Genomic DNA, 24,098 nt, shown 5'->3' with positions numbered 1-24,098 from the left:
CTCGTGAACAAGACCCCTAGATACTTAAACTCCTCCACTTGAGGCAGGCACTTTCCACCAACCTGAAGTGGGCAAGCCACCCTTTTCCGACTGAGGACCATGGCCTCGGATTTGGAGGTACTGATTTTACTTCCCCACCGCTTCACACTCAGCTGCAAACCGTCCCAGTGCATGCTGAAGGTCCTGGTTTGAAGGGGTGTTGTCATAGGTGTTGTTATGATCATTTTTAGCAGAGTGACGGTCTCAGCAAAAGCCTCCTCTAGGTTGTTCTCATGGATGAATCTTAACAGAGACAGGGCCATCTTACCAGTGTGAAGCTCAGTGTGGCGGTACAGTGGTCAGCTCAGACTTCCACTTTTCCTCGTTTCCTAGAGGCCATAGTTTCACCGCACATTCATGCGCAGATGTAGGGAATGACAGGACAAATTGTGGGAAGAGCGAACTGTCAACCAGCTTGGCAGCGATCAGGTGGTCACTTTGTGAAAACCTCTGCTCCACCTGGGAGATGACTGTGTCGCATGCTTCCTTCATCATCTGCGCTGTGTTGGTTACTTGTCGGCCTGGCTCGTCTGTTCCATCGTGAATGGTGGTAGCCCATTCATCAGTTTGCTTCCGCATATTCTGGACATTCTTCTTGAAACGGGTGAGAGCACTACTAATCCCAGATGTATCAATGCTCCGTTTTTGTAGAGTGTTGTATAAAACATCAACTTCTGGCATAAGGAAGAGAAAAAAAATACTTATGGTGGCCTCATCCCATCCTGGTTGTGTGTGTGTGTGTGTATGTCCATACGCAGGAGCAGAGCAGCGCGGTTTTCCCAAACTGCATTGACAGTTCTACTTTTAGAGTTCCATCGTACAACAGGTGGCCTTGGAGTGCGTCTCTGTGATGCCTCAGCAAGTGCCGCAACACGTTTTGGAGAGCCACAGAAAAAGGTAGCAAAAGCAGTTAAGTCTGCAAGAAACACCTTCAGGATGCTCATCCTTGCTGAACAAAATTGCTGCAAGGTCAAGTTCAGCTGGTATGCATAGCAGTGAACAAACTGGGCATGTGGGTATGTCTCTTTCATTACTGTCTGTACTCCTCGGACGTTTCCACTCATTACAGCCGCTCCATCATAAGTCTGAGGGATCAGCTTTTCTCCCAGCTTCAGTGGTTCCAGCACACCCTTGGTGCTATTAGAGAGGCTGAGTCCAGTTTTATCTTTGACTCCCACAAACTCCAAAAACCTATCTGTCACTGTATTGTCAGGCAACATGTATCACAACACAACCACCATTTGGGATTTACAGGAGACATCAGTAGTCTCATCTGCCTGTATGGCTATGATGTCTCGTCCACTTGCTTGGCTATCTCCTTCCTGTACACTTCATACATACAGTCTAACAGTACGTTTTGTACAGTGCTAGATGTCCCTTTGAAGATGAGCTGAGCGTCATAGTGCCTCTGAAGTCTTGAATCGGCCTCACACAGTCTCAAAAATGCATCTGAATATTCCAGGATTCAGGGAGTCCACAGACTCGTTGTGCCCCCGCAGTGCGGTTTCACATTTTCCACACAGTTTAATACGTTATGATCCGACTGAGAACGTACCTGTTTTCCTCCACCTGTTTGTTATGCTGCTCAATGGAGCGCCTGTATGCACTGTCAACTTGGGCTGCAACATTTACCCTTCCAAGTAAGCCTAATTTCACAGCATTGTCCAGATGACTCCTGCTGCTCTGATGTTTTGCAATCCTCTCAGAAAGATGTTTAAAATCTTTGTAACGTGTCCTCGACCAATTACCATCTCCACCAATTAGCAAACATGGAAAACAGAAGAGTGCCTTCTTTTGTATGTTAACCATTAGCCACTTTTTCTTTAAAAACCTCTCCATGTTAAGCACACGGTTACTTTTACCAGCAGTTTGAGTGACGACAATATCCCATGGCTGATGGGCACCAAGTCGCTTTACTTCAAGTTTCTCCTCCAAATAAAGGGTTTCATACTGGTGCTTGAGTATGAAATCCACTTGATTCATTTTCTCAAGTTATCTGGTGTTTGTGAAGCTAACAAGCTAGATAAGACAATCTACCCTCCTCGTTCTTCTTGCCGGATAATGTTGGTGCCAGACTGACAGACAGCCAATCAGGTCTGAAATACAAAATTATGCTGTGGTGGGGCTACCGGCTGTCAGCCCCACTTCGCATCAAATTCATGTGATCTACATTGATCACACAAACATTCTGAGCATGCGTATTAATATTTTCATACATACAATGTATGGGGGCTAGCCCCTCATCCACGCTTAGACTATGGCCTACTACTGCGAACTTGAAACGGCTGAACGCAGTCTGAAGCAGCAAGGCAAGGACCAATGAACTTTACATAAAATCCTCACACAAATTATATGCAATTTAGGAAGATGCTATATTCATAGATAATAAATTATAGGAATAAAAATAAAAATGTTGCAGTTCCTTCTGTTGACACATGCCCCTAATGACCAGTCGCCCTGGTCAAAAGGAGGTTTGACAAAGCACCTCATACAACTGCTAGACATCTTCAGGCTGACCTCAAGAATGCTGAAAGAAAAGTTTCATACTGCATCAACCTTTGCACACCTATAGGAAGGAGAGGTGGATATGTTTTGTAGAGATCTGTAAATACATTTCTGAAGGGAATTGTTTTGCATGCCTATTGAACCACTGAAATGATTAAATTCATTAATAATTACAAAAATGTATGGTACTATTATTTTACATGTTATTTTATGACATATTGCTAAACATATGGCTACGATTTATGTTTATAGGGGTGTTCTGAGTAATAGGACAAAACAAAGATCATGACAGATATGAGCAATTTGCCGGGTATGGATATGATCTGATTATTTAATTTCATTATCTGTGATCTGAACAAAGTTACTGAAAACCATACATTCTCACGTCACTCAGCATAAAATGATAAGCGCTCAACTGGATGATTCTCTTTCAGTAAAGACACAGTTGGGACTGCATGTTAAGCCTGCTGCATCAATTTGATTATTTGAAGATAACATAAAACGTGAAAAGTAAATTTACAAATGTTGTAGCTTAGGCTCGCCATTTGACCGTTAAACAGCTACTCTGGATGAACTAAAGGTAGAAAACATCCATGCATTTATTATGTTTTGTTAATATAAAGGTCATACAAATATTGCATGTGCATTGGCCATTTCAGCTGTAAGGATCGTATTTCAGCTTTCAATAGTCTTTGAGTAAGGGAACAAGTAAATCACAGTAAGGGTTCTGAATGATGTAGTAATAACGCACAGATGAAGTACCAGCGTTAGCATCATTTAAAACCCAGTACCCAGTTTGCCAAACAAACAACTGCGTAGAACTGCACAGCAAAGCAACAAATTTGTTGACCAAACAGCCGGCGGAATATGGTCAATCCAAATTGGCACTAGCAAACTATTTCCTATAGCCAATCAACACAGCTTCTGTCCTTCGGCAATGATGTAATCTGGGTGGGAGTGAACTTTAACCTCCAGAAGTTACTTGAGGTGAGAGATTCTCTAGCTGGTCCATTATCGTGAATATCGTCGGTGGACTTCAGCTTTATTTTTATCAGTGTGGAAAATGCCACGATCGTGTTTTGTTTGCAAAGAAAGGTACCAGGGAGCTGGGAGAGGAGACTTGCCATATTTTAATCCAGACATGATATGTAACATTTCATTCTACCATTATTGACACACAATTTAGTTAGATATACAGGTCTATTGACTCTTGTAAAAGCTACTTAACCTTTTCACGCGTGAGTTTCAAATAATCCTTACCGACCCCCCAGTGTGAGTTTTTTTGCACGTGACTTCAGTACTCTGCAGCATTTGAATTCACACCAGCATTTGAACAGTCACCTTGCTAGGTAAGGAACACTACATGCATTGCATTGCAAGCTTCTCTCGTTGACTCGAATTCTAAGAGCTGCAAAAGTTGGTTGATTTATAACTGTAGCTAGCTAGAAAACGTCAGCTAACCGCTAGCAAACGTCAGCTGCCCGCTAGCTAACAAATCGTGACCAGTTATTCAGTGCAGTGAAAATGAATAAACTATATAAAATGCATACAACGGGGAACGTAACTTCTAGAAAGTTTTTGCAATGGTTTTGATCGGTAGTAGTCGCTAATATAATTCGTTTTTGTGCATTAGTGTTGGCTGTCTGTTGGTACGTAAGTAACGCTTCTTGTTCCGATTTGAGTAAATAATTGCACGGTTTTACCAGCCATTGTTACGTTACTTGTAGCTAGGTATGCTAATGGTGCGTTCTAAACAGGACGTTCTAATCTCACCAGTGTGATCGTACGCTCCAGGGACCACTCTAGATTGATCACACTGGTGTGATCGTACGCGCCAAAGGGTTAAGTGATTTAATAATTGAAAACATGTTTGGTATCTACCATTGTCTTTACAAATTACAGACCTCTACATGCTTTGTAAGTAGGAAAACCTGCAAATTCGGCAGTGTATCAAATACTTGTTTTCCCCACTGTAGCTACTTACTATTTTGAGAGCTGGCCATTGGGTCCCTCTGGCCTAGAATGTCTTTTCTAGTACATTTTTTGTCTCCCAAGCAAATCAACTTTGACTGTCCTTTGGTGAATATCAATGATGAAATAGGTAACTTGCTTTCTAGCTAGCGAATACACATTTTTGTTTACTGTGACGTGTACACCTCTTCCCAAACAAATGTGCGGATTGATGCAGTTGTGAACAAAACTGACCGGCTAACACAGGAAGGACCAGTTTATTTTAAATGATAATTGTATCGCGAAACCTACAACTTTTTTAGAAGAATACAACTTTGTCATGTTCTTTGAGTTAAACAACACCACTAGCCTTAGTTTGGAATGTTTTGGAGTAGTTTTCCCGCTTGCAATGCAGCTTTGCTATAGTGGTTACGAACAGTTTCCATTCATGAATTTGGATGATTATAAGAATGGTAATTACAGCCTGGGACAGAGGTGAATAATGTATGGTTGGAAAAAGTTACTCTATGTGCATTCTGGAATAACATTTGGTAAGTGAATTATCTGAAAAACATGATTTTTGGACGAACTACCCTTTAAGTGTTCCCTTCATTTTATTTTTGCAGGCTCTATACTGTACTTTCAGGTACACCATCTAGTGTAGTGATTTGATGAATTATAGTAATTCACTTAATATCTTTGGCAAAAACATGCTGTGCTGCTCTTCATGATATTGAAGATCTTACAAATGTATTATTGTAGCTGCATTGCAAAACAACCTATCCATTGTTTATATACTATATTGCATGAACTGTATATTGGTCAAGGTATAGAATCTGATCTTAACACCCGACCTCCTTGGGAAGTGCTAGAGTGCTATGTGAAAATTAAACTGCATGAGAACCTGTTTGCAGTAAAGCGACTGAAAACTCTCTTTCACTCTCCTTCTGAAAGAAGTGCAAATGTCAAGTATCGTAGTAGCACTTCTTAATTCCAAAACCAAATAAACTGGAAAATCTAATTAATGATAGATTTTAGTGATTGAACAAAATAAAATATATTTAAAAGCACCAAAAGTCACTTTATTCACTCTGAACCACCTCTACCACAAGCTTTCTTAAACGATGATCCTTAGCAGTAGCAGCTCAAACCTACTTAAATATATATATTTTTAAATGTGCCTATCACCCTTTGTAAGTCATGAGAAGTGTGACAGTAGGTGGCATCTTGGGGAACTTTGAAAATAAATGGCATGTGAATGAAAGAAGAAAGAGGTAAGATCCTCAGTCTCACAGTGCTGCTGCATTATTGGCCATACTAGAGAGAAGGTTGGGTACAGATTGAGAGTAAGACAGGAGAGAGAGCAGGATGTGTTCAGAAAGAGAAGCATGTTTGTTACTTGCTGTGACTATCTGTATAGCTGCTCCTATATATCCTGGTGGGGGCCATGTGGTTTGTCAGCTTGAGCTGCCTGTCCCGTTGCGATGTTTAATGAAGTATTTAATGAATGTGGGGCCTGTGCCATGGACGAGTTGATCACTTGGCTCTGGTCAAGGACAGAGTCAGTCCTCAAGTTTTAAATTGGGAATTAAGAAGGAAATGCCAAGAAATGCCAAGTGCCTGTGTCTGGTTAATGTAATGTAAAAGTCATCGTAGAGGACATTGGGGAAATATGGCTATGACAAGCACTGTAGGCTAGTATGCATGCGTTACGTGGGCTGTATACTGTGTTTGTCTTTGATACAGCTGGATGCAGTTAATTTGTTTTATTGTACTCCTAGGGGAATGCTAATTAAGTTTGACAGGATACAGTATTTCAGTGGTATTCTAATGCTTTGCACTTAATCAAAGTAGATAACTATAACAGCTAAAGTATAGTCTGGGCCTGTAATGTTTCAAATTGTACAACAATTTATTTCAGTTAACAAGAACTGTTAGATTTTTATTTAAGGAGTAAGTGTAACCAAAGCTATCGAAAAACAAATCTAGGCTAAATGTCTTTGAAATAATTAACAAATATTAAACCTAATGCTGTCAGAAAATGTCAAAATTGCCTTTATGCTTCAGACGCAACAAACGGATCTCTAGATTATACAATTTTTCATAATGACTCCCTAAAGTCCCCAAAAAGGCTCTGGAGTCCGACCAGTATAGTTATGTACAGTGCATTGCACATGTCAAAGGCCGGATCTTACTTGCTGTGATTTCCAGAGGTAATATAAATCTATGGTTGTAATGACATCATTTCCAACGTGCAGGGGTACAAGTTATAAATGAGTTTACATTGCAATTTGTACAGATTTAGTGCACTGTGATAAATCACATCATTTTGGGGGGTGCAGGGCTATCAGGGGTATGAATCAAATAAAGCTGACATTTACAGTATATGTTCCCCCATGTACTATATTTGTGATGTAAGGTACACAGTGGAGCATGTAAGTGTATGCTCTCACTTACATATGCCAACAAAAAAAGAATCATAGGTAATACATGTCTAGAAGAGTGTGCATCGCCACTGCAAAGAAACAGAGCAATGAAGATGTAAAGTATTTAGAACATATGATTTAAACAAACATACAGATGCTGTAAAGACATAATTTGAATGTAATAGAATGCTGAAGGACACACCCCTTGTGGGAGAAAACAAAAATGTTATTATATAAAACCGATTTTGATACTTGTTTTCGCTGCCAAACATACAGAAATTATCCTTTTCAGTTTGAGAATAGTGACTGTTAGGGCTACATGCAATTCAAATCAGATGGTAGCAAAGCTAGCATAATGAAATTGGTAGGTGAAGTAAAAGTAGTTTTTAGCTGCAATTCAGTAGACTGTTGACAATGACAGTAATTATATTGGGGTTGAAATTCATACTCATACTTTTACATAAAAATTGTAAAATACACATACTGTTATTGGGAGAGACACAGGGAACCGGAAAAGGGTTTAGGATAAAGGTTTAACAAAAAGAAAAAGTGAGAGGAGAGGAAGTATGAGAAAAATCTATATCAATTGACAAACCCCTTTGTGGTGGAGAAGGTGTCATCTCTGGGCCAGCCTTTGAGTGGTGGTGTGGGAGGAATGGGTGCTGGTGGTTGTAAATTTGTCACCACTTGCACCCTTCATCTCCGTCATGCAGCGTTGCCTGTTCTGTCTTCCATTCTGGCCGTTCTGTATTCAGCCTCAAGCTTTTAAATGCCTCCCGTGACAAGGTCCCAATGGCAGCAGGGTGTGTAGGAGCGGGGCAGACCCTGCTAGCTGGCCCCAGAATGATCCGGAACCTGCAAGCCTTCTGTTGGTACAACACTGATTCAGTAGGTTGGAACACATTCCCACCACATTATAACCAATTGCCAAATGTTGGCTAATATATCTGGGTTTTAATAGGGAGATTCACATGTTTTCTCCCATGACAATTCAAATATCCTCTTTACCTTATCTATAGCAGCTCTAGATTGGCATCATGTCCCATGCAGGATCAGGGATCTCATCTACAGACTACAACAATTTCACTTCAACAGCCAGCTCAGGGTACTTAACATTGAATTGTGACAGCATTATCCTGCTGAAAGAGGCCAATGCCATCAGGGAATACTGTTGCCATGAAAGGGTGAACATGGTCTGCAACAATGCTTAGGTGGGTGGTACGTGTCAAAGTAACATCCACACGAATGGCAGGACCCAAGGTTTCCCAGCAGAACATTGCCCAATACATCACACTGACTCTGCGGCTTCCCTCCTTCCCATAGTGCATCCTGGTACCATGTGTTCTCCAGGTAAGTGACAAGCACAACGCATCCATGTGATGTAAAGGGAAACGTGATTCCTCAGACCAGGCCACCTTCTTCCATTGCTTCGTGGTCCAGTGGTGATGCTCACGCGCCCATTGTCGATGCTTTCGGCAGTGGACAGGGGTCAGCATGGGCACCCTGACTGGTCTGCGGCTACGTAGCCCCGTACGCAATTTCAGCAATTTAATCTACAGTACCTCGTCTGTGGGATCGGACCACATGGGCCAGTCTTCGCTCCCCACGTGCATCAATGAGCCTTGGCCGCCCATGACCCTGTTGCCGGTTCACCGCTTTTCCTTCCTTGGACCACTTTTGATACGTACTGATAACTGACTGGGAACACCCCACAAGGGCTGCAGTTTTGGAGATGCTCTGACCCAGTCGTCAAGCCATCACAATTTAGCCCTTGTCAAAGTCACTCAGATCCTTACACTTGCCCATTTTTCCTGCTTCTAACACATCAAATTTGAGGACACAATGTTCACTTGCTGCCTAATATATTCCACCCACTGATGCCATGATAACGAGATAATCAGTGTTATTAACTCCACCTGTCAGTGGTCATAATGTTATGGCTGATCAGTGTATATTTGGTCAGTAATCAGTTTCAGCAGTTTTTAGGATGGCTGACATTTATTTCAATGAGGAGAAACAGTTTGGATTTTGCTTGGTCATAACTAAGGAAAGAATTAGTGTAATAAGACCAATAGTGACTTAAAATGAGTGGTACAGTGATAATATTTCCTTAATGATGATCAAAGTATGATATATTTTTTTTATATATGGCCAACAGATAAATGCACTCTCTCAGGGACCCAAATCACTGATATTACTTACTCAAACTACAGTACAACTAGAGTTATCGTTTTTCTCTGGTCACTCCCAAGGCTGTCACGTTGTAGTCGTATAGAGTAGGAACAAGGCGCAGGCAAAATTGCATTCGTGCTGGATTTTAATTGAAAAGAACACCGAATACAAAAACAAAACTGAACGAAAGAAAAGGGGCTGAGGTTAAACAGCGACACGAAACTCACCACTGACGTGCGACATGTAGCAACAATAACCGACAAGAGAGGGGAGCCGAGGAGAAACATTTAAACAGAGTGATGGGAAGATTGGGACCTGGTGTGCATGATTATGGGAGACAAGACAATGAATGAGTCCGGGGTGAGTTCATGGAATGACGGGAACCGGGAGTGCACGACACGATGGCGCTGGTCATCACCATACCATGACAAAAGCCTGTGTTTCTTTGGTCGACACTCATTTCAATTCGCTGCCATGGTTGAATAACATCATTAACATCAATGGTTAAAATAAATCATTAAAAAAGATATTGCTTGCAATTGCAACAAGTAAAACAATGCTTTATTTAGCTTTATGAAATGTACAGAACCAGTCAAACGTTTGGATACACCTACTCATTCATGGGTATTTCCTTAGTTTTACTATTTTCCACATTGTTGAATAATATTGAAGACATCCAAACTAAGAGATACTGCATATGGAATCATGTAGTAACCAAAAAATGTGTCGATTTTATATTTTTCTAAGTAGCCACCCTTCACCTTGATGACAGCTTTGAACACTCACGGCACCAGCTTCATGTTACATGAAATCAGTCCTAGCCTTATCTGGCAGTTAATGTGGAGAGGCAAGTATTAAAGCTATGAGATGATTTCTTTAAATTCCGAATTTTTTTTTTAGTTTGTAACAGCCATATTGAGTAATAAATTATGTTTATTTAGTGTCTCATAAAAGTAACCAGGGAGAAGAGCATTACAATAGATTAATCTTGCAATCACAAAATTATGGATTAGGTTTCCTGCATAGTTTTTTGACAAAAAGTCAAGTTCATATTTGTGGTGTGACCATATCGAAGGAATTAGGTATGGTCACAGTATTAAATTGTTAAAGCAGGTCCTTGCAATATTACTTTTATAGGGTTAAATCTGATTTAATTCACAAAAACAGGTATTTGTCTTTGTAATAAATGGATTTGCAATTTCAGTCTACTTCAGTTTACATATAGTTAATGTTTGTAAATTATTAATATTAATCTTGTTTTTTTCAGGATCTGCTTAGTGCAGAGTGCAGTGCTACTGTCTGGTGTTATCTCAACATGCTGTGCTTTAGCCTACTTAGCCAGTAAAGTTCTCAGTTTCTTTGAGAAAAGCACTGTCCCATCTACAGTTTGTGCCACAGATGTACATCTGAGCTATGCTAATAAGATCGCTTAAAACAAAAGAAACTGCTCTTACATCCAACATTTTCTTATTGAAGCCCAGTGTCAACCACATTCTGCATTATAATAATGGATTAAATTTCCATAGCGCTTTTGATAACAATCCCAAGGCACATCAAAAGCAAAGCACACATTATGAGTAGCCTAGCTATAGTTGGTAAGGTCAACAATGGAGGCCAAGTCTTTGAGTCCTTGAGTGTATGTACCTTCCCAGATTGGCAGTTCATGATTTCATTAAACGTGTTTATGGAGATAGTTGAATGTGTAGTCTAATGACAATCTTTTCATTAAGGGTTACTCTGGAAACCAGCCTGACACAGAGTTTAAAGTAGCAACATTTACATTGCTTCTCATTAAAGCATTTCACTATTGCATCTCCTATTCCTCTCAAGTTTCAGGTCACTTCAATAAATACATGCATAGGCCTGCAGTACAGTAAAGTTGACTCTAAACTCCAAGAAGCCATCCAATGGTGAGCGGTTTCAAGGTGTGGCTACAGACTATCCTTTTCAGTTCCTATGTGTTATCATATCTATCTGATGCTGCATTCAATTAATTCTCTGAGGGATAGTAAGGTAGCAGCGGTGCTCCCTTCGTTTTGCACAAATATGTGCATGAAGTCAGACTCAAGAGACTGGGTTGGCACTGAAAGAGAATACAAAAGTATTTCAATGGTAAACACAATCCAAAACACTAGGAATTAGCCCAGGCCAGAAAAATGTGGAATTTCCTTGTGGAAATGGGATGTCTCAAGGCGGTGGACTGCAGTATTCAACACTGTGGACCAAGAACGGTCAGAGGGTTGATGAGGCCTCCTACCGAGGGGACAAGATTGAAAGCACAGCTCAACAAGACAAGGGTTTACTGGGAAAAGTCATAGGGCAAAAGTTTTTTCTGTTGTTTATGGCTGCCATCTTGTCAAGCCCAAACGTGAAGGCATCATTGTCTGTAATCTAACTGAATGAGACTGCCATTTAAAACAGACATAAAACCTTGTTAGCAACATCTATTTTCATGTCACAGAAAACATAACTGAGGATTTAGTGAAAGTCCATAGATTATCATTAATATTAGCACTGTTGGGAATATGTCTATTAGATCTAGAAAGTATTGAAATAGTAGATATAAGCTTTGAAAAGCTTCAGTACGCACTAGGAGAACATTTTGAGAAAATAATTTGGATATTTCTGCAGGACTTTCACTTTGTCATACATTATCGTAACATGTTCCAGAGACTTATGTCTTAGCAACGTTATGGACACAATTGTGCACTGATGTTATATCAAGCTACTTCAGAGACTTCCTGATCTTGTGACAGTAGTACAGTGTGCCGTGCAAATTGATAAAATCCACATAAAATTAGAGGACATGAGATAAGTAAGTTGAGATACCCTTGATTCTGGGATACCATTTACAAAAATGTAATCATGTGACCAAATATTTTAGAAGTGGTCAAAATTGCATCCAGTCTGTGCAGGAAGAAACCATATGGAAAAGATTGGGGTTGTATAGGTTACATGATGTTTATTTTCAAACCAAAGTAGTTTTTATTGTATTATGCATCAGTTGGTGTCTCAGTAAGATACAATAGTAGGTCCTAAACAATAAAACTTCAACTGCGTAGTTTGGTGGTCCAATATAGTCAAAAAATATTCTCTGGGTTAACTGTTCCATTTGGTCAGGTGCAAGTCAAGCCAATGGTTCATCAATACTACATTGATGCTGTTGACCTTGATCACTCAGTTGGGGAATGCCCAGCTGCTAGGGTTGCTGCAGACAAGGAGGGGGTCAAATAATAGGGTGAGTGTAAATAGTGTGAAATGGCTAGCTAATTAGTGGTAAACTAATAGCATTTCATTCGGTGATTTCACTTGCAGTGCAACACGGAAGTATATCCCCCCCTTGCTTTGCAAGGGCCGTGGCTTTTGCAGAATTCTAGGTAATGATGCTTTATGGGTAAGTGTTCTTAATGTGTTCAAGCCCAAGTCAGGGCATCTAGTGCGAAAGAAGCAATACTGTTTAAATGAAGAGTTAAAGTTTGTACTGTTATCACAGTTAGCCGCCAAGGGTTCTGGAGTATACTTGATGATAAAACGAAAAATGACAGTGCTGTAAATGGGTTTTAAGAATTCAAAATTCCTCCCTTGTATAGATGCTGAAGACTTTTAGCCCTTTAAAATATACAGATACTCTAGCATGACAAGCAATAGGGATTGGCCCTGTAGCTAACAGTCACCAGCAATTGAGGGACATCTCTTTTGTCAGCATCTATGCCCCTGAGCATCTGAAACGCAAGGCGTCTATATTGACCTTGCAGCAAAATCAGTGCGTGTGCCATGTATGCGTGTGTGGGCATGCCAGTGTGTATCTTGTATATGTGTGTGGTCATACAAGTGTGTGTCCTCACACAGGGCCCATTTCCTGCTCACCACTGAGCTCCTTCTGTCCCTTCCCAGCTGGTCCGGGCCTGCCTCACAATCCCCACTCTGTCTCTGCCTGGGACAGGTACTCCCCCAACCCAGGCATAGCCTCCCTACCCAACCCACCTCCGCTGTCCATAACAGGGCTCTTTATGGCAGTGCCAGGATGCCGAGAGAGGGCCTCCTCCCTATTCAAAGTCAGTTCCCCCCAGCCTCACTGTGGCCCGGAGCACCAGCCCAGCTCCTGCCCACATGGCTAACTAACTGTTCTCTCATGAATGAACAACTTGTCCTTTTGGGGCTGTCAGCTTTTCACAACAGACCACATAAATACTAAGTCGATACTCAATTTTACAAGCATGACTGACTGACAGATTATTGTTTGCTCCTGCATACAACGTATTGTGATACAGTTGTAATGTGCTGACTAGTGTTTTTTTCTCAAACTTCAACCTACCATGCAGTGGTCTTGATTAACAGTGTAGTACTTAGTGGAAAAAATATAAAGTAGCTGTGGCAGGTACACAGCTGGAAGTTTGCCCTATATCGGTGGTAGAGTAGAATACAATGCCATGGGAGAGCATAATCTGCAACACTAAAAAACACGGAAACATAACTGAAGCTACATTGCCATCTTGTGGACATTAGCTAATACCCTAATATCATGAGGTTTAGATGCAATACATTGATACATTATAATTGTCCACAATATAAATCAATGTACAACCACTGTGTATCTAAATGAATACCATGGACATTTGGTGTGGATATCAACAATGAGAAGCAGGTTTTGCATTGTGATCCTTAGCACAGTCATAAACTGTGTTTCGTTAAGATGAGAACCATTGACAAAAAGGTAGTAGGAATGTAGAACCATTGCTCACCCTATTTCCTTGCCTTTCAATATCCTCTAAACTCTAAAATGATGAATGCATGTTATTGCAGGCCTGCACTGTGTCCTAACTGTTATCTGTTGGATACATTGGCACACAGCTTTATATAGGTAAGCACAAGACCCACTGCCCATTGTGTGACAGTAATATATATATATATATACATATATACATACATACATACATACATACATATACATATATATATATATTACTTATATTAATCCAGAAAATCACATTGTATGATTTTTCATTAAGAAGCCCTCCTGTTCTCAACTCATTACCTGTATAAAAGACACCTGTCCACACACTCAATCAAACAGATTCCAACCTCTCCACAATGGCCAAGACCAGAGAGCTGTGTAAGGACATCAGGGATAAAATTGTAGACCTGCACAAGGCTGGGATGGGCTACAGGACAATAGGCAAGCAGCTTGGTGAGAAGGCAACAACTGTTGGCGCAATTATTAGAAAATGGAATAAGTTCAAGATGACGTTCAATCTCCCCCGGTCTGGGGCTCCATGCAAGATCTCACCTCGTGGGGCATCAGTGATCATGAGAAAGGTGGGGGATCAGCCCAGAACTACACGGCAGGACCTGGTCAATGACCTGAAGAGAGCTGGGACCACAGTCTCAAAAGACCTGATTAAAATCCTGCAGCGCACGCAAGGTCCCCCAGCTCAAGCCAGCGCATGTCCAGGCCCATCTGAAGTTTGCCAATGACCATCTGTATGATCCAGAGGAGGAATGGGAGAAGGTCATGTGGTCTGATGAGACAAAAATAGAGCTTTTTGGTCTAAACTCCACTCGCCGTGTTTGAAGGAAGAAGAAGGATGAGTACAATCCCAAGAACACCATCCCAGCCGTGAAGCATGGAGGTGGAAACATCATTCTTTGGGGATGCTTTTCTGCAAAGGGGACAGGATGACTGCATTAAGGGGAGGATGGATGGGGCCATGAATCGCGAGATCTTGACCAACAACCTCCTTCCTTCAGTAAGAGCTTTGAATATGGATTGTGGCTGGGTCTTCCAGCATGACAATGACCCGAAACACAAAGCCAGTGGCCTAGCCAGTCTCCAGACCTGAACCCAATAGAAAATCTTTGGAGGGAGCTGAAAGTCCGTATTGCCCAGCGACAGCCCTGAAACCTGAAGGATCTGGAGAAGGTCTGTATGGAGGAGTGGGCCAAAATCCCTGCTGCAGTGTGTGCAAACCTTGTCAAGAACTACAGGAAACCTATGATATCTGTAATTGCAAACAAAGGTTTCTGTGCCAACTATTAAGTTTTGCTTTTCTGATTAATCAAATACTTATGTCATGCAAAAAAATGCAAATGAATTACTCAAAAATCATACAATGTGACTTTCTGTATTTTTGTTTTAGATTCCATCACTCAGAGTTGAAGAGTACCTATGATAAACAGACCTCTACATGCTTTGTAAGTGGGAAAACCTGCAAAATCGGCAGTGTATCAAATACTTGTTCTCCCCACTGTGTGTGTGTGTATATATATACATATATATACATATATATACATATATATATATACATATATATATATATATATATATATATATATATATATAAACAGGCTTCTAATGCTACCTGTAACGTACAGTATTAACACAACTACTGTATGAGTTGAATCAAAACAATTATTTGACACATTTACGCTTTAACCTATAACCTTTAATCTAACATTTACTCTAGGTAAAAAACATATTGTGCTGACATTTCAGCCTGTGACACTAGGGGTCAGTATTGCATTTTTATTTGATACAAAACACACTGCGGTAAGATTCGGTTAGGGCTGGTGTATTTTTCTCTCTGCCCCAGGTTTTCAGTCATTTTGAGGTCTTATGGCAACAGCGCACCCACTCACTCCCTGCATCACATCACCTTGGCTTAACCTTTTCAGATCACAAAGTGACAACAGACACATGAATAGCAAACAATTCTCACCCAAGGGAGGGCTGGGAGTCAATGCTCACTGCAGAATGTCATGGCAGTGTATTACTCATAACTATGGAGCTAGTCTGTTGCTTACTTCCTCAAACACAATTTTCTTTAAATTATTGCTGCCTTGTCTTTGAGCACAGTAAATAAACAACATAGAAGTCAACAATAATAATGACAATGTTTAGTTGTTTTCTTGCTTAAAACATCAAACCACATGTAAAATGTTCCAAACACTAATTGGAAATGTAATAATTTTACACGTGAAAGTGTTGTTTTTCCTTTACAAATTGTTGTTGAATACATAGAAATAAATACCTCAAAACTGTTTTAATTGCTACTTGTTTTAACTGCTACTGTCCTTATTATTTTAATTGTATCCCAGTTAACATTTGGAACACATCAATAGTATACTACAATTTGAGGTTTAGTGCTTTCTTCCATTGCAATACATTAAAAGCTATCTTTAACCCGGGCAAGTTCTGCTTCTTATTGTAGTGTGACATGCACAATGGTCTAATGACAAATCTCACTTTGAAAACCCTCTAGTACAATTGTTTCCATGGACACCAGTTTCCTCTTATCAGTGCAGGAGAATCAATTTACCTCGAGAAGAGTAAGCTTTGTGTGTTGTCTAGTACCTATCTATAAATTCTACCTGCATTATATATCGAAAACTCATTCAAATCTCCATAGATTTCCTATGAATGATTTGCAATCCATTTCAATTATACATTTAGTATCTGCTAGTTTTCAAGACAGTGTGTTAACGTATTTAAAGATGAGCTTGATTAAATGCTATGCCTAAGGCCCAATTTATTTGGTCCTTGATGCTAAATTCATGACTTCAGACAAACTTTTTTAATCACATCCCAATATTATTGAGTAGTGCAATTCGACATTCCTAGATTATACATTTTTTCGAGTCATTTAACAAACATTCATATTCAATTAGGATTAGGTGCTTTTCTTAAAGGCACAATTACGATTTTTCTGTTTGTTGGCTTGGTGATTTGAAACAATGACCTTTCCTGAAACAAGGTTCTAACCACTAGGCTGCCTGCTGTGTCAACGTGGCTTTAGGGCCTGTAGATCATTCACTGTGAAAGGCTTCTAATGAAATAGATAATTGGATTAAAATATTAGTCTCTAAAAAGGCCAACTTTGGAATCATCTAAACTGTGATTCAATCTTTCATAAATAATGCCCAAATGCTGTCGGTTGATATTGGTAGTATTTGGGCTTCAGTCTCTTATGTCCATTCTGATGCTGAAACGGGATGTGTGGGATGACGTAGCTTAACTTTAATGAGATGTAATTACAGAGGTATACTGTCAGCTAAACATCACTCGTGTGATAAAGATACCGTAGGATTTGATTGACTTCAAAAGGGTTTATTCAGTTGACATACTGTACATGCACATGTTTGTTCAGATCAAGGCCACAAGAGTGAGCAGTTATGATCCCCTTTACATATTATTCACTTTGCGATCTGTGCATTAAGCATTTTGAAACTATTTAATTAAAACGTTTCGTCATTTTGAAATGTCTTGCTGTGCCTTGTATCAACTATAAAATGTTAATGGAATTAATACTTAGCATATAGGCCAAAATGCTTCATTAAAATCAGTATTAATTTATTTTATGTTCTATTGGTTTTCATATTAACTTTCTTTGCCCAGCTGCCAAAGACATCCAAGTCAAAATATCTACACCCATGCTAGTTTTTATATCTTTATATCTCCCCATTTTCTAATTGATATTTACATCAGTCACATGAAATTGCTTAGTGCAGTGAAAACAGTGTAGACAATTGCCTTGTTTGCGCTGCTGTGCTTATGTGCATATAATTCTTTTTTTACATTTAAAGGAGAGATTTGTCAATTCAGCCATCTAGTGTCTACAAGAAGAATATCAGAAACAACATGTTTACGACTCTAGACAGCTTTAGCAGCTAACTATATAGCAGGTAGCTGGGCAATTTAACTTGCACACATAATGACAAAGCCACTTTTTTAATGAGGTGATGTCTTTGAATGAATAAACAAATTTTTAAAATCAAGGTAGGAAAAAAATAACCATTGGGCAATGGTCAGACCTTCTAATGGTCAGAGGTCTAAGGATGATATAAATATACACCACCATTTCATAGTTTGGGATTACTTAGAAAGATTCTTGGTCTCCATGAAAACATACATGGAAATATAGCAAAATGAATAGAAAATAGACATTGACAAGGTTAGAAATAATAACTGTGTCCTTCAATCTTTGGTTTCATCAAAGAATCCTCCATTTGGAGCAATTAAAGACCTTTGGCATTCCTGTTGTTAATTTGTTGAGGTAATTTGAAGAGATTCCTAAAGCACTTCCCACAAGTTGGATTGGCTTGATGGGCAATTCTTACGTACCATACGGTCAAGCTGCTCCACAACAGATCAACAGGGCTGAGATCCGGTGACTGTGCTGGCCACTCCATTATAGACAGAATACCAGCTGACTGCTTTTTCCCTAAATACTTCTTGCATAGTATGGAACTGTGCTTTGGGTCATTGTCCTGCTGCAGGAGGAAACTGGCTCCAATCAAGTGCGGTCCACAGGGTATGGCATGGCGTTGCAAAATGGATAAACTTCCTTCTTCAACATCCCTTTTACCCTGTACAAATCTCCCACTATAGCACCATCAAAGCACCCCCAGATCACACATTGCCTCCACCATGCAAGGAAGATGGTGTCAAGTACTCCTCCAGCATTTATTCATTTGTTCTGCATCTCACAAATGTTCTTCATTGTGATCTGAACACCTCAAACACTCATCTCATTCGTCTGTCCATAACACTTTTCCCTATCTTCCTCTATCCCATGTCGATGTTATATTGCCCATCTTAATCTTTTCTTTTTATTGGCCAGTCTGAGATATAGCTTTTTCTTTGCAACTCAACCTAGAAGGCCAATATCCAGAAGTCACCTCTTCACTGTTGACATTGCGACTGGTGTTTTGCTGATACTATTTAATGAAGCTGCCAGTTGAGTTTCTGTGAGACATCTGTTTCTCAAACTAGACAGTCTAATGAATATGTCCTCTTGCTGTTCTGTGAAAGGCATAGTGCACAGTGTAGTTCAAGATCCTCAGTTTCTTGGCAATTTCTTGAATGGAATAGCCTTCATTTCTCAGAACAAGAATAGCCTGATGAGTTTGAGGAGAAAGTTATTTGTTTCTGGCCATTTTGAGCCTGTAATGGGACCCACAATTGCTGATGCTCCAGATACTCAACTAGTCTAACGAAAGGCACTTTAAATGCTTAAAAAAAAAAATTCAGCCATGCATAATTGCAAAATAGTTTTTTAATGATCAGTTAGCCTTTTAAAATTATAAACTTGGATTAGCATGTTCGACTGGAACACAGGACTGACGGTTGCTGATAATGGTCCTCTGTACGCCTATGTAGATATTCCATTACAAATCAGGTATTTCCAGTTACAATAGTAATTTACAACATTAACAATGTCTATACTGTATTTCTGATCAATTTGATGTTATTTTAATGGACAATTTTTTTCTTTCCAAAAACAAGGACATTTTTAAGAGACCCCACACTTTTGAAAGGTAGTGTATATTTTTAATATGCAGCTCTGGAAAAAAAGTAAGAGACCATTGCAAAATGTTCTGTTTCTCTGGTTTTACTATTCATAGGTATGTGTTTGAGTAAAATGAACAGTTTTGTTTTATTCTATAAACTACTGACAAAATTACTCTCAAATATAAATATTATCATTTAGAGTATTTATTTGAAGAAAATTACAACTGGTCAAAATATCCAAAAAAAATATGCATTGTTTTCAGACCTCAAATAATGCAAAGAAAACAAATTCATATTACTTTTTCAACAACAAAATACTAATGTTTTAACTTAGGAAGAGAAATCAATATTTGGTGGAATAATCCTGCTTTCATGCATATTGGCATGCTCTCCATCGGTCTGTCACATTGCTGTTGGGTGACTTTATGCCATTCCTTGCACAAAAATTCAAGGTGTTCGGCTTTGTGTGATGGCTTGTGACCATCCATCCTCCTCTTGATCAAATTCCAGAGGTTTTCAATGGGGTTCAGGTCTGGACATCGGGCTGGCCATGACAGGGTCTTGATTTGGTGGTCCTCCATCCACACCTTGATTGACCTGGCTGTGTGGTATGGAGCATTGTCCTGCTGGAAAAAATACTTCTCAGAGCTGGGGAACATTGTCATAGCAGAAGGAAGCAGGTGGTCTTCCAGGATCACGTTGTACTTGGCTTGATTCATGTGTCCTTCACGAAGACAAATCTGCCCGATTCCAGCCTTGCTGAAGCATCCCCAGATCATCACTGATCTTCCACCAAATTTCACAGTGGGTGCGAGACAGTGCTTGTAGCCATACATATAGAGATGCTGATTTAAAAAAAAGTATGGTCTCATTCTTTTTTTCCAGAGCGGTATTTAATTTTGCATTATTTAATTACCTTTTTATTTAATCTTTTCTTCTTTTCAATGTTAATGGTCTTCCAAATTTCTTCAATTTGTTTTGAAAAGAGAAGCTTTAATACGAACGAGAAAAAAATATATCCAATCATAAATTGGATCTCAGGGTACACAAATCCTGGCTAGGCCTTCAGGATTTGGTCAGAAGGTACCTGTCTGCATCATTGCAGGAGCAGGAAAAGTATGCATTGTAGAAGGCCCAGAAACATATAACTAAATGAGTTTGAATAGACAGCATGTGTTGTTTGCACATGCTTTTTCTATTCATTTATTTTAAGCCTCCAGAACATTCAGAAGTCTTTATATTTCAAATGATCATCATCTGGTAAGTGTCGCAATTATTATTTTGCAGCTGGCTTGCTGTCTATGAAAGAAATATGTGACCATGCTAGACTGATGGTGTTGTTTTGAACGTGATCATTTATGTTTACAATGGGCAGTAATAGTTGTACATTTTGATTTGGAAATGTGTTTTCTATTTTCATGTTTGGCACTTACAGGCTGGAATGCTTTTAAATGACATGTTTTTTTGTTTATTTATTAGCCTCGTAGATCTGTTTTATAAAATAATGTAGGTGCATTGCCGACCTGGATTGAATATGTCTTTTTAGGAGACTAGCTGTCATATAAATTGTATCCATGACTGTTTTCGTAAATATTAGTACAGGCATAATGTTGTTTTTTGTTGCATGTTATCACATACTTCTGAGCTGGTAGGATACTGCTGTCTTGCTGTCCAAAGACCACGTCCCAATACGTTATGTGAGCGAAGTACACCCACTCATCACTCAATGAGCACTGCTCCCCATGCGCGCAACGTCCTTTCGCCTCTCAATGAGCACTGCTCCCCATGCGCCCAACGTCCTTTCGCCACTCAATGAGCACTGCTCCCCATGCGCCCAACGTCCTTTCGCCACTCAATGAGCACTGCTCCCCATGCGCGCAACGTCATTTTTCCACTCTGCTAAAAATCTTAGTAGTCATAGGCTATGCCAGTGATTAGGCAAACTCTTTAAAAGCCCTGCACTCTATCCAAATTATGCACGCTCCACTCTAGCTCCACTGCACTCGTATTCTGGCTCAGGCCTGTTTGATAAATTTTGCATGTCATAAAAAAGCATTGATTCTCTGGCATTAGAGCTAGATTATATGCTGGGTGCATAAAGTAATAGTGATGCTGTGATGATTTTTCTTGATTATTTTCAAAGATTTTTCTTGATTATTCAGTTCAATCAAATATTTTAGACCATGATTTCTCTCCCAGAATGCCTAGGTTCAATAACCACGTTCACCACTGATGAAAACAGAGAGTCTGACAGATGTCCATTTGAGACTGACTGATGTCCATGTTTGTCTGACGGATGTTCCAGTGAGGCTGATGAATGTTCACGTTAGTATGATGGATGTTAACTATAGTCTGATGGATATCAATGCGAGTATAGCAGATGTTCACTTGAATATGACAGATTTCAGTGGGAGTCTGATGGATGTTCACCTGGTAGTTTACACTCATTCTCCAATGGCACACCAACCTTCACGCATCAAAGAGAGATCGGCCTTAAAACACATATTTTAGATAATGGGATTGCCCTGCCCTTGATTGTAATTGGATACACCAGACGGGAAACAGAGCAGCAGTGTCCATTCATCACAGAGCTATGGATAGGCATGCCTAATTGTATGACACATGCACTTTTGTGATACACAAAACAAAATATCTCAAACCTCTTTCACTATAAGATACATGTACATTTGAATTTCATGGTCATTTAGTGACCATGAATTGCCTCATTCAACTCACAAATGTTTCCCCAAGTTGATGTGTTAATTAAAACTCTAGTCTGTTGCTCTATGGAGGTTTTTTTGGTAGATCTTTTCTGACATGAGGAGGGACCCATGGATGGGTCTGGGGGTGTTACTCAGCAGAGTTCAATGTTAGGGTGTGATATCCAGCTGTAAAATGTGTACATACCAAATGGTGACAGAGCAAAGCTCTTAAATATGTATTATTTGAAAAATGTATGCAACAAAATAGTGTGTAATTGACCTATACCATACTGTAACCCCTATGAATACTCAGTGATGGATAGACCTGGTTTGTTTGTTTTATAGCAGAATCCTTCACATCAAAGCTTTAGCAAAATGGCAGTTAATAGCTGTCACACTCATACCGATTTAGGCATGAAAGCAAATAATCTTAGTCAGCATCTTTTGTTGTGATTATTTACTTTTTTTGCCAAAGAAGCTCTCTTGAATTATGAAGTAGCTCATAGCGCCGGTCGCTTAGTTTTTTTGTCATACCCGTGCTGTGTAGCCATAGCTGTCGCTCATCAGATTCTCACAGCCTGCTTCTGAGCTTGTGAAAGTCCAAATCCTATTGTGAGCACCACAAAAGAACAAGGCAATCATTTCCACCACTGTTTTGCCCTTGCCTTTTCAATAAATGACAGTAGCTTTAAGTTATACTGACTTTGCAGTGTCAGTGTTCTCAGTTGTTATACTGTAATAAAAGGGGGGAACATGTTGGCTTTTGTCTTGTTTTACCAGCTGTGGCTAATTCACAGCTTTTTAACTAATGACATACATCAACAATATTGCATTTGTCAAAAAGTTACATTTGTATGTGTATCTGTGATTTTATAATGTGGAATGTATATGTTCCTCATGGCCCTGCATTCATCAACTGGATTCAAGCTATCCTCATTCTTTGAAATGGAAATCAAGGACACACTCATATAAAACTATTCTTGCGAGTTTTATATGAGTTCTTTGTGAGCATGGTTTTGTGTCCATATTGTATTTTTCAATTTTTTATAACATATTGAGAGGCAGTTTACAATGCTGCACTGACCAACATGTAAAAAAGGATATGTTGTCATGGAAACAGGCTATGCCAAGGATTTAGTCCCTGAGTTGAGAGTAACATAATAGCGGCAATAAGTTCTGAGTCAATTTGTTGAAGCTGAATAGATAAATGAAATGTGACTACCACATTTGCATTAAGCTGGTCATTTTTCACAAGGACAGATATGCAATGTAAACATAGGTAGAGGCAGTCTTCAAAAGCAAAACTGGAGTCCACCAAACTCGTTAATCCCTTGTGGTGTTTTGTCCTCACACCACTCAGGTGTCTGTATAATTTATCATACTGGCTGTCTATGCTTTTATTTTAGTCATTCTATAGAATAGATCCAGACATCAGGGTTCAGTCCCTGGAGGGAGATTTTCTTTATTTTTTCTGGGTTATTTTCAAACCCTCTGAAGAAGAGAGAGGAAATGATGGAATGTTTTTTGTACTTTCTCTCCTTCGTTTTAAGAAGCCATGATTCAGAAGGCAATTTGGCAAGTCTGACATGGTAGACCATCTGGCTCTTCACCATGCAGCCTCACATACCCAGTAGATAAAGCTAAATTAAATTATATCAAAACATTTTGAATGTTGAAATTACAAAATTTCAAGCAGATTTGCTTACTCTGAGACCAGTCCAGGTAGGTCCTAGACTCTGCTATCCAACACCACAACAGGAGCACAATCTACATGTGGCATTTAAGGTAAATATCTACAGTACCTTAGTAATATTAAGAGATGACTGTAACACTGCAGGGATGAGACAGGACACAGGTGCAGGCTGGGATAACAGAGAACTTTTAGGAACATAACTAAGGAGTAACAAAAAACAGAACTACAAAATCTGGTGTGAAGAACCAAATAATTTATGACAAACAAAAACACTACAGAAGGAGGAACTTAAATAGGGACCTTGATGAGGAACACAGGTGAGG

At 39.5% G+C, this 24,098-nt stretch overlaps 1 long non-coding RNA gene across 1 annotated transcript in view; it reads right to left on the bottom strand.

Moving 5' to 3' along the window:
• LOC109615697 overlaps positions 1–9,555 on the bottom strand; it is a 49,995-nt gene extending 40,440 nt beyond the window's left edge. Inside the window, exons 1-2 of the long non-coding RNA XR_002196673.2 lie at positions 9,123–9,555; positions 7,516–7,786 (exon numbers count right to left, since the gene is read on the bottom strand). This is a non-coding gene — a long non-coding RNA (uncharacterized LOC109615697). The remainder of the gene's footprint in view (positions 1–7,515; positions 7,787–9,122) is intronic.
• Positions 9,556–24,098: the final 14,543 nt, after the last annotated feature.

This window comes from Esox lucius, chromosome 4 (genome assembly GCF_011004845.1).
Source record: "Esox lucius isolate fEsoLuc1 chromosome 4, fEsoLuc1.pri, whole genome shotgun sequence".
Classification (NCBI taxonomy): domain Eukaryota; kingdom Metazoa; phylum Chordata; class Actinopteri; order Esociformes; family Esocidae; genus Esox; species Esox lucius.
Note: the sequence above shows the minus strand (reverse complement) of the source record. Positions and strands in the feature narration are given on the sequence as shown.